We start from the raw sequence: 12,841 nt of genomic DNA, 5'->3' as shown, positions 1-12,841 counted from the left end.
ATCAAGTTCAGAGCCATTTCAAAAGAATAATAATTTTTAGTAAAAATACAAGATAAAGAGATAATAATAAGAGAACAAATAATACAAAAATAATGGCAGCCGTATGGGGGAAAAGAGAGAGATGGAAAATATTTTGATTAAAATTTTTCATAAATTGTGAGTGAGGTTGATGAACATCAGCTCCAACCACCAGCACAGAGGAAGGAATTCAAAAGAGCATTGATAGGGGTAAAATATTTTGGAACTGACAACATGAGGGTTACTGTAATCACTCGGTGAAATAGTAAAGATATTTTACTTCTGATGTTAGATGGTATTTACATGAAGGAATAAGTACTGTGTGCTTTTTGCAAGCATAACACGATGTATATTCTTAGCACCAGCAATGCAAAGCACTGTGAGCAGCATAGCTGCCAAACTTGACAAAAGGTCTCAGCCTTCAAGGTCTGGGCAATCACAAAGGATGGGCTTATTGGTAGCTCCCATCTTAGGCGCATAATGGGGACCCTTAGGGATATGGCAGCTAGGGAGGGGAAGAAATCCAGTGTGCACTCCGCGTGCATTCCGGGTGGAGTCATTCCTGATGTGGAAAGGGTCCTTCCGGATGTCATGAAGAGCACATGGTGCAGCCACCTGCAGGTGGTGGCACATGTCGGCACTAATAACATGTGTCGCTTTGGATCTGAGGAAATTCTCTCTGTATTCCAGCAGCTATATGATTGGGTGAGGGCTGACGGTCTTGCTTACGAGATGAAGGCAGAGCTCACCATCTGCAGCATCGTTGACAGAATCGACTGCGGACCTTTGATTCAGACCCTCCACCCGGCTCTGCACCAGAGCCTCAGACGGTTTTGCGACCGTGTTGGCTGCAAATTCCTTGACTTGCGCCATAGGTTGGTTGGGTTTCGGGTTCCGCTGAATAGGTCAGGCGTTCACTACACTCAGCTGGCAGCTACACAGGTGGCGGAGGCTGTGTGGTGTGGACTGGGCAGTTTTTTTTAGGTAAGAGGGCCTCGGGAAAGTACAGGGTGGGCTGCAATCTAAAAGGGTGCATGGCAAATACAGGGCGTGCTTGGATCAAGGAACAGTCGGAATTATAGTTGTAAATTGTTGTAGTTGTGCTGGGAAAGTCCCTGAGCTTCAAGCGCTAACAGAAAGCACAGAAGCTGAAATCATTATAGGTACAGAAAGCTGGCTAAAGCCTGAAATAAGTTCTGCAGAAATTTTTACGAAGTCTCAGACGGTGTTCAGGAAAGATAGATTAGGCAGAATTGGTGGTGGAGTGTTTGTGTCTGTCAGTAGAGGTTTATATTGTAGTGAAGTTGAAGTAGATACTCCGTGTGAATTGGTATGGGTGGAGGATATACTTAACAGCCGAACTAAGTTAATAATTGGCTCCTTCTACCGACCCCCAGACTCCGAAGATATAGTTGCGGAACAGTTCAGAGAAAATTTGAGTCTCGTAACAAATAAATACCCCACTCATACGGATATAGTTGGTGGGGACTTCAACCTTCCCTCGGTATGTTGGCAAGAATACTTGTTCATAAGGCAGAAAACATCTTTCGAGATTGTCCTAAATGCTTTCTCCGAAAATTATTTCGAGCAGTTAGTCCACGAACCCACGCGAATTGCAAATGGTTGCGAAAACACATTTGACCTCTTAGCCACAAACAATCCAGAGCTAATAGAGAGCATCATGACTGATGCAGGGACTAGTGATCACAAGGTCATTGTAGCTGGGCTCAATACCATTTCTTCCAAATCCACCAGAAACAAACACAAAATAATTTTATTTAAAAAAGTGGATAAAGGGTCACTAAAGGGTCACTAGAAGCCTTCCTAAGAGACAATCTCCATTCCTTACGAATTGACTATGCAAATGTAGACAAGATGTGGCTCAAATTCAAACATATAGTAGCAACAGCAAAGAGAGATTCATACCTCATAAATTGGTAAGAGATGGAACTGATTCCCCATGGTACACAAAACAGGTCTGAATGCTGTAACAGAAGCAACGGAAAAAGCATGCAAAGTTCAAGAGAACGCGAAATCCCAAAGATTGGCTAAAATTTACAGACGCGCGAAATTTGGCACGGACTTCAATGCGAGATGCCTTTAATAGGTTCCACAACGAAACATTGTCTCTAAATTTGGTAGAAAATCCTAAGAAATTCTGGTCGTATGTAAAGTACACAAGCGGCAAGACGCAGTCAATACCTTCGCTGCACAGTGCTGATGGTACTGTTACCGACGACTGTGCCTCTAAAGCGGAGTTATTGAACGCAGTTTTCCGAAATTCCTTCACCAGGGAAGACGAATGGAATATTCCAGAATTTGAAACACGAACAGCTGCTAGCATGAGTTTCTTAGAAGTAGATACTCAAATCGCTTGATACAGGCAAGTCTTCAGGTCCAGATTGTATACTGACTAGGTTCCTTTCAGATTACGCTGATACAATAGCTCCCTACTTAGCAATCATATACAACCGCTCGCTCACCAATAGATCTGTACCTACAGATCGGAAAGTTGCGCAGGTCGCACCAGTGTTTAAGAAGGGTAGTAGGAGTAATCCATCAAACTACAGACCTATATCATTGACGTCGGTTTGCAGTGGGGTTTTGGAGCATATACTGTATTCAAACATTATGAATCACCTCGAAGGTAACGATCTATTGGTACGAAATCAGCATGGTTTCAGAAAACATCGCTCTTGTGCAACACAGCTAGCTCTTTATTCGCTCGAAGTAATGGCCACTATCGGCAGGGGAGCTCAAGTTGATTCCGTATTTCTAGATTTCCGGGAAGCTTTTGACACCATTCCTCAGAAGCAACTTCTAATCAAGCTGCGGGCCTATGAGATATCGTCTCAGTTGTGCGATTGGATTCATGATTTCCTGTCAGAAAGGTTGCAGTTCATAGTAATAAACAGCAAATCATTGAGTAAAGCTGAAGTGATATCGGGTGTTACCCAGGGAAGCGTCCTGGGACCTCTGCTGTTCCTGATCTATATAAATTACCTGGGTGACAACCTGAGCAGTTCTCTTAGGTTGTTCCCAGATGATGCTGTAATTTACCGTCTAGTAAGGTCATCCAAAGACCAGTATCAGTTGCAAAGCGATTTAGAAAAGATTGCTGTATGGTGTGCCAGGTGGCAGTCGACGCTAAATAACGAAAAGTGTGAGGTGATCCACATGAGTTCCAAAAGAAATCCGTTGGAATTCGATTACTCAATAAATAGTACAATTCTCAAAGCTGTTGATTTAACTAAGTACCTGGGTGTTAAAATTACGAACAACTTCATTTGGAAAGACCACAAAGATAATATTGTGGGGAAGGTGAGCCAAAGGTTGCGTTTCATTGGCAGGACACTTAGAAGATGCAACAAGTCCACTAAAGAGACAGCTTACACTACACTCGTTCGTCCTCTGTTACAATATTGCTGTGTGGTGTGAGATCCTTACCAGGTGGGATTGACGGATGACATCGAAAGGGTGCAAAAAAGAGCAGCTCGTTTTGTATTATCACATAATAGGGGAGAGAGTGTGGCAGATATGATGTGCGAGTTGGGATGGAAGTTATTAAAGCAAAGACGTTTTTCGTTGCGGCAAGATCTATTTACAAAATTTCAGTCACCAACTTTCTCTACCGATTGCGAAAATATTTTGTTGAGCCCAACCTACATAGGTAGGAATGATCATCAAAATAAAATAAGAGAAATCAGAGCTCAAACAGAAAGGTTTAGGTATTCGTTTTTCCCCACGCGCTGTTTGGGAGTGGAATGGTAGAGAAATAGTATGATTGTGGTTCGATGAACCCTCTGCCAAGCACTTAAATGTGAATTGCAGAGTAATCATGTAGATGTAGATATGTCATAGGTAAGGTAAGACTCCATACAAGGACATCAAAAGGCACTGAGCAGGGATGCGGCTTGTCTATATTCTTATTCAACTTGAACTTGATAAATGGAATGAACAAATTCTCGGAAAACTGAAACAGTGGGATAACAGTTAATGAGAAATATTTCAAAATTAGCATGTATTGGTCATAAACTTGCACACTGAAAAAGGGGAAAAAGAAAACATTGCAAGCTCTAGAGATATGAAGCTCGAGGAGAATGTTGAAGATATCGTGGACAGACAGAGACAATGAAATAATAACAGGAAAGAGCAGAGGGAAAGTGGAAGGGGGCAGGGGAGAGTGAGGGGAGGGAAGGAGGAGGAGGGAGAGAGGGAGGGAGGCAATTCACCCATCCGATCAGGAGAATGATGTAGGGAATAAAACAAAGGATGGCCACAAGAGGAATCCAGCCACAAAATGTAAGCTGGTAAAAACTACACAGACATCATGACACTAGAAACAAAAAGGTGAGAAGATATGAAGAAGCCCACAAACTCATAGCTGGAGAAAATGAAGAAGCAGCAGATGTAGTTACACTTGGCAAGAATGGAAGAAAGAAAAGATGGTAACTTAAAAAAAGGCACTGTCCTTACCCTCACTTGAGGAGATTTAAGGAAATAAATGATAATTAAAACTATGCCTGGCATGAATTTCAGATCAACTCCAGAAACCAAGTCAATTACCTAGCCACATCACTTTGTAATGTCAGTAGGAATAAGAGAGCAGAGAGAGGAAGAAGAAGAAAATCAATTCAAGTAACTGTAAAGCAAAGTATATATAACACAATGTGTTAGTTAATAATGAATACGGTGAATGCAATGCAAATGAGCACTGAGAAAACCGTAGTGCCATATCTAACGAATATGGCAACACTTGACAAGAAACCAGCAAAAACTAATTTCATAAAGAAATATGAACAGGCAAATGCACCAGTATGATGAAAATGACACATACAATAATGTAATGAATTCTCTTGATGGAGACAAGATGTACAGTCCCATTACATTGATTAAAATAAAAAATAAAAACAAAGCCGGAAGAGCGTGAGCATCATCTCAGTAGTAAACATGACATGATTAAATAGATTTTTAATGAAGAATATTTCTGAGACAAGTTAGGAATCATTCTGAGCTACATTTATTCAACAAATTTGTGGGATATGAATGTTACCTGTGTTCACAGGTACTGTAATGTATGTATGTGCTGTTGGAAAGATAAATAATTTCACAGTTTTTTCAAAAATAAAAAGTTGAATCCAAAGTACTGCCCATACATTTTACCTTTCAGACTCATATAAACAGGCTCTACCCTGTATAATACTGGTGACAATACTGTTAACCTCTTCCATAATGGTCCACCACTTTCATTACACTGCCAAAAATAGAAGTAATTTGTGTTCTATGCACACAAGCACCAACAAACTTAAAGTAATACAATGGTAGTAGACCTCTGTATGTTTCGTGTGAACATAGCTGAAACTGCCATCCATGAAAAATTTTATAGCCAGCAACTGTGAAGGACCGGAAACTGCATTACCAGTTTCTTCAAGCAAAATAATATGACGACAACCGCACTGTATCTTGTTTCTGTGTTATACTACTCTTTGGCTTAATATCTTAGCAACTATGCTATTATTATGAACTTTACCTCTGTCTGATTTATCAGCTCTAGGGATATGAGAGGCCACTTAACAAGTATGCTATCATATCTTGTTGCTGTGTTATACTACTCTTTGGCTTAATATCTTAGCAACTATGTTATTATTATGAACTTTACCTCTGTCTGATGTATCAGCTCTAGGGATATGAGAGGCCACTTAACAAGTATGCTATCATTATGGATTTTCCCTCTCTCTCTGACTTACCAGTACAAGGAATATGAGAGGTACAGGGAAAGTGTGCACATAGCAAATGAATGACATAAGTTTACGGAATGTGAACAAACAAGTTTTCTGACCAACTGCATTGAAATCCAAGAGCGCATTTATCAGGCACTTGATACAATTAGGCACTACCAGTTAATATTTCACAAAACTAACCATTTACTTATTTTAAAACTTATTATTGGAAAACATCTGAATGCTTTTAATAGTTGAGTATTAATGTCCAACATGCGCATTCAGTTTCTAATGTGCCTCAACTGCTTTTAAGTGATGAAATTGGCTTTAACTGTAAGAAGCACAACAGCAGATTACGTATTCCTGTTGCAATGCGCAATGTAAAGCAATATTTCTTTTGACACTGCAATGTAGCTGCATCACAGCTTAAATGATTGCATTATGTTGCTGAAACCTTTTGGTCTAAAACTATGGAAGCTTCTAGGTTATTTTTCAGCATGAACAGCTGAATCATGTACACAATGTTCACTACCAAAAATTATGGATATTACAATTTTGAACAATAATTAAATTACATATGTTCTGCAACAAGTAGCGAGAGGCAATGTTTGTTACACAATGCAAAACATGAAAATAATATTAGTCAACTGCTGCCATCAAAAATCACAGTTTGATTCAACATCAGAAAAAAAGGAAAATGTCATGTTTCATTAAAAACTGCTGTTTTTTCACTATGCCACTAACCCCCCCTCCCCCAAACAATTTGATAATGCCATCATCTACAATAAATATTCATGCACCAATCTATAAAATAAAAATAACTTGCATGATGAAACTATAACATTTGATGACAACAGTATACCATGTTGCAGTAAAGAAAAAAATGAAATCTTTAAGGCCTCTACATAATTTTAAATTGTGTGTGTCCAAAATCAAGTCCCAAACTGAAATCTTAAAAACCACTGACACTGAAATCTGTTTAGTATTTCTCAGATTGTAAGTAACGAACAAAAATAATGGAAGCAATCAGAGTGGCCACTCTACTGTTAAGGCGTTAACAGTTGACAAGCACACACAAATGAGGCTCATTTCGTTTCAAAGCTCTCAGACAAAGTCCTTCCTGACCAATTAATAAAGAATGCAAACACGCATGCATACACTAAACTGTCTTGGGCTAAAGCACTGGAAGAATGTGGTCATCCAAAACATGTCTCTATCCGTGTATGTTTTGTTAGCTTTCTTCAAGAAAGAACAACACTATGGTTATTAGTTATCTTTACACCTATCAATATTTGTATTCCATTTTCAACTTTCCAGTATGATATTAGTACAAAATAGTTGGCAAATTTGTGCAAAATTCCTGGGGGAATAATGACGCTGACTACATTTTTAACATACACTGGATCATAAGCTCCACAGCAAATGTCTACAAGTCGTGTCATAAACATCAGTCTCCTAAAAAATCGTTTAACAGGCTATTGATTCAACTAATGATCTTGCAGCCTACTGGAAATGTAGTAAAGATTTACAGGAGTAGAACGTAATATTTTGAAAACAATGTAGATGACCCAATTTAAAACTGATAAATAATAGCTCTAGTAATTGTTGGTACTAAACTCTTTTTTAAAAAAGCAGCCATTAAAACTGAGGCACTGGGAACCTATCTAAAAAATAAACAAACAGGAAGTTCATAAGATGAATTATTACACACGCTATATTTAAGTACGTGATTTCAGTTATCACATGACATAACATGACTAGGAGAAAACAAACCAGACAGCTATGAGGAAAAAGTCCATTACAGTATACTGGGTCTGGAAGATATGCAAAACAATTATATCCTATATAGACTCACTTTCATAAATAGGGCTGTTAAAAGACCTGCATAATTATGTGGTAAATATAATCAGTGATACCAAATCTCAGACAATGAAATGAATGTAAGCCAAATGAATAACTGTGAAATGAAAGTGGATTTAGTAAATTTGATGTCAGAAGTTGTAATAAAATATAAATGACCAAATGGTTTAACTTATGCAGAGCACTGATGGTCAAGGAGTTGAACTTAGGGGGTAGCATCCAGTCAATCTAGTCAGAAATAGATTGTAATAATGAATGCATACACTGGAAAGGCAAAGTTAGGAATGTGATCCAGAAATAGAGGGAAGAATAAAAATTTAAAAATATTTTTAATAGTATCTTCAACATTCCAAGCAAAAACTTCGAAATAATTAACAACAGACATTAGATATATTTTACCAAATTTTTATAAATGTTCCAGAAAAGGAATGGGCTGGGAATGAATGAATACCAAAACAACTTGACTTTCTTGAAAATCCAGTCTTTTCTACAAAAGATAACCCCTGACAGAAAAAGATAAACAGAAACAATTTATGGAATGGCCCATGTATGACTGGAGGGCAGAGGATACAAGGGAATTTGTATTTCCAAATAAAAAACCAACAATAACAGAAGGTACTCAGGAATGAAGCAATAGACAAACAAAGTCCTGAGAGGTGGGTTTCTCACAAGGATTGAATTGTCTTTAGGCCAATAGCCCTGTAAAGCCATAGTAAACATTCAGCAAGAATGCATTTTATGTGAAGGGGATCTTAACTGAAGTTGAATAAAATATTAATTTTCCAACAACTGGTAAATCTGGATGAAAGACATTTAAATATCTTTGAATCTTTGAGCAATCTAAGTACAGTAAATTCAAAAGTGGTGGTTTCACCACTGGAAATGGGCATTACCTATATCACATGATGTAAGTGGTAGAAATAATGAGAAGCACAGTAAAAAAGTGAAAGAAATAGTTCTAATAGCAATTGGAAGTTTATGATGATTTTCATATAAGGTATTGTAGATAACAGATTGATTTACAATATCATTGACTGTGGACTGAGTACATAATGTTAAGGTTAACTTACATCTCAGAAGGGATGAATACCATACCGGAGAAAGCCTGAGACACATTTTTGGAGGCAAGAAGATATGGATTAAATGAGGAGACCCTGGTTTACAAATTGTAGGTCCTAGTTACAGATTGTAGATTCTAGTTACAGATTAAACAAGCCACTTGCTGTGAAAGGATATGAAACCAAAGATGCTGTGGATGGAAGAACAAACTTAACAATTAAAAGGCAATATTATGAGGGCAACCCACTTCAATGTGATCAGAAACAAGAGCTGGTAGAACACAAAGACATTTTTTCAACCAATGTTATTCAGTGGTATGAAAGTTGTTTCAAGATTAAAGAATAAACAGTTTCCTAATTTAAAAAATCTTATTATATTGCTACAGATTCAAAAAAAGAAGTAAGCAAATAAGCTGATATAATAGAACAAACTAATGGTCCACATAAAAATATATTTCAGGCCGTGTAAAAAGTAGAAAAAAAGTAAGGTTATTTTTCCAATCGGACAACGTGCTTCAGTTGACTGGAATAAGAAGAAATTATCTATTATGTATTCAGGAATTATTAATGAAATTTGTATGGGCAAAACTTGAGTTGTACTGGTGTAATGGCCAGTAACTGGCAGCTGCCATTAGCAACCAAATCAAGATTGCATACTGCTTTTTATTTCAACTGAAATGTTAGCTTACATAGGCACACTGGTATTTGCCATGCACCAAACACTGAGGCATGATCAACTCAGTATATTAATTTATTAACTGTGTCAAAAACTGGGACGAGTGCTGCAAAATTGTTAAAAAATAAACACCCATTTTACTGAAAACACTTTGCTTTCCATATTTTGGGTAGTATGGACCAAAACAAGACAAAAATATCTAGTACACATGGACTCGAAAACGCCTACCTTAAATGCTATGGGCACTTGTTCAATAGATGGACAAATGCTCTTAGCTAGGGACAGGAAAAAATAATTTTATTTTATGGCCATTTTTTGTCAAATTCAGTGCAAATTTTTGACATACTAAGTGCCATTTTGTTTCCAATTCTCTGTTATTTTATTTCATCTATTTCAGTGTTTTTTCTATCCTTTACCATCTTATTTTTCTCCAATTTTGGTCTTATTTTTCTCCAATTTGAGTGATTGTGCCAACAGCCGAGGCTTGGAGGGCAGCAAGAGTGACAGGCAGCATACACACAGTGTACAGTACACAGGTCTATATTGGATGACGAATTGCAGCTTGGCATCAGTTTTCAGCAGGACTCAGCAGCAACAGCCATATTCTCCTACAGATGGTGTAGAGAATGGACTACCGAAATACTGAATTACAGTGTAACCCTGCTTTTACATTCCCTGAATTAACATTTTCTTGCCATTTATGACTTTTTTTATCACTTCTATCAAATTTCCTCTGCCAACAATGTTAATTCATACCTGATTTTGAGTCTACATATTTATGTGTGTGTGTGTGTTATTTTATTGTGCCTGCCTACCGGCACTTTCCTGCTTGGTAAGTCTTGGAATCTTTGTTTTTAATATATTTATGACTTTCCTATGATTTACACTTTATAAAAAATGGTTGTGGAGAAAAAAACTGATGTAAAATGATGCTGGCATGATGATGGCCATGAGGTAATGTTTACAAACATTCCGCAGTTAAGAGTCTTGACACTGGGCACTCTACTTAGCAGATTTGCCCAGTAAACATGTAAATGTTGAATAATTCATGCCATATCTCCTGCCACTGCCAAGCTCTACTTGGCATGGTTGCTAATAGGAGTAACTAGGTTCATTTGAATAAAGATATGATTAATCACAACCATGTCTCTACTGCACACATACAGTTTTGTGATTGTCATCATCATTGTCACATCTCTGTCAAACCATATCTGACTTTTTTTTTTTTTTTTTTTTTTACACAAACAACGTGTGTGTGTGTGTGTGTGTGTGTGTGTGTTTTTCTACATAACTCCAGAAAGATGACTACAGCACAAGAGATGCACAACAACAAATCTGCAAAGACCACACAAAATACACATGTAAATACTTGCTCTCAACAACAAGAGGGAGGAGGGAGTCAAAACGTGTTGTGATAAGCACGAAAAAATATGTAAACAGCGCACTGTTTCATTATTTGAATAATGAATGAAAGCTGCAGGCTTTCCAAAAACATCGATCATAATGTGTTAAATTGAGTCAAATGTCTCTACTTCCCAGAAAGTTATCTGTTCCCATTACATCAGCAGTTTTTATTCGATAATAAACCTTTATTATCTAATAAACAAGTCCATGACAAGAATTTTGATGCCTATCGTGTATATAGAATGGGAAAATGTAAGGAGATATCCTATCTGTAACTTCTGCAAGTTATAATACTATTTCCTACAGGTGATATTTTTCCACTTTACACCTTCTTTAAGTCCCTTGAAAAGTGTAAAAGTGGGATTCCAATGAATGCTGATTTTAAGATCCAGCAGCAAACCCAAGAAGACTCTGAAGGCTTATTACATCAGGAAAGCATATAAAGTCACAACTTATAGGGTTTTACCATAACATTCTGCAGTATATACACAAAACAGAAAAGACAAAATAATTAATTTTGTTTCTTACAAGTTGGCCAGAGAAGGACTTGTGGTGAAAGAAGAACAGATCGAGATGTGATACACATGACTTGTGTCCTAGATAACTTTTCTATCACTTAGTAATTGAATACCATCACAATAGTGTTAAGCCAAAAAATGGTATGTTACAGGTAGGGACGCTTGTGGACAATTGTGAAATATAATAAATTGTAAGTGTAAAAGTGTTCCTGTAAAACAAATCATTATCTTATTCCATCACCTTTCATGTTTGCATCTGGATAACCTTAAGGCCAACTTCACAGTGAGCTGCTGGCATACATCATACATAAAGTGCAAGGGGGTATCCTATACATAACTTTTATTTCCCACATTTCACACCATTTTTGGAAGTATCTTGAAAAAAATAAAAGTGTGGTTTCACTGTATGATTTTTATTCTGCCCAGTACAGTTGTCGGCCCATATCTGTAAATGTCATTTGACAATGAAAGATGAAAGCACTTTTAGAACACAAGATGTGGTCCGATTTCCACTGCAACCCTCATGGCACGAGAACATAATTTTGTGATATTTCACCAACATACAAGCACAGGTTGTAACTTGACAAGTGCCTGCTACAAAATATGTCTGCACAAGTTAATGTGGGGGCACAAATTACCTTTTGCATTTCAGCACAAATTGTGCTTCAGAGCATATGTAGCTTCCTATTATCATTGTTGAGAGAGGTTTTGCTTTTTCCGCCTTTCACAGATGCAATGCTTTAAAAGCAGAAATGTCCAATTTGTTGATGATAACTATGCAATTTGTCTTATTTGTCAGTCACATATTGTGGATGTGTTACAACAAGGTTGATGGAATGCCAACTTAGGAAACCCTCACTTAAACACTCTCCTGTTGAACTGGTGATCTACAGAAGACTCAGGTTGCAACATTTTCAACAGCTGGTACAGTCTATGAATAATGAGAGAAATCTGAAGTAAAGTAATATTTCATTGATTTATGCCACACATAATGATTTTCCTCTGCTAAAAATGGCATTATATGTGACTTGATCATTACTTTATCAACTTCAACTTTTTAACATAGGAACACAAATTTTATTCCAATGACCTTCAAAAATTTGCACTTTTTCTTCTTCTTCTCCTCCTCCTCCTCCTCTATTACAGTATACACATTTGTCTGTTAGCTCCTTTATTGCACGCAGCTTTGGATACTCCATAACAAAACACGTGCTTTCAGCCTCAGTCCTTTATTGTTGTTAAGGCAGTTCTATAATATATATATATATATATAAAAAAAAAAATAAAAAAAAAAAAAAAAAAAAAAAAAAAGGATGGCTATAGTGATCCTCAGTTTGACATTGAATTTAGAAGCTCAGAAAGTGAAAAAGAATGTAATGTTGTGTCATCAGAAAGTGAAAGTGCCAACAATTCGTCAGTTGAGTGACAAGTGTTCACCAGGGGTATGAGATAAATACATCCCACTGTGCTCCAGCCAGCTTCTCCAAGATTGATGTTCACAGAAAACATTGCGAAATACATGGTTAGACTTCATAGCTACAGAGAAACTAAAAAATAACTTCAAGGCTCAGGATATTTTAGTCAAAG

The 12,841-nt window shown here is 37.2% G+C and overlaps 1 protein-coding gene across 2 annotated transcripts in view; it reads right to left on the bottom strand.

The window, feature by feature from the left end:
- The window catches only part of LOC126267507 (mucin-12-like), a 278,640-nt gene that overhangs the window by 126,550 nt on the left and 139,249 nt on the right, over positions 1-12,841 (bottom strand). The gene's annotated exons all lie outside the window — the stretch shown is intronic.

The sequence above is a fragment of the Schistocerca gregaria genome, chromosome 4, assembly GCF_023897955.1.
Source record: "Schistocerca gregaria isolate iqSchGreg1 chromosome 4, iqSchGreg1.2, whole genome shotgun sequence".
NCBI lineage: Eukaryota > Metazoa > Arthropoda > Insecta > Orthoptera > Acrididae > Schistocerca > Schistocerca gregaria.
Note: the sequence above shows the minus strand (reverse complement) of the source record. Positions and strands in the feature narration are given on the sequence as shown.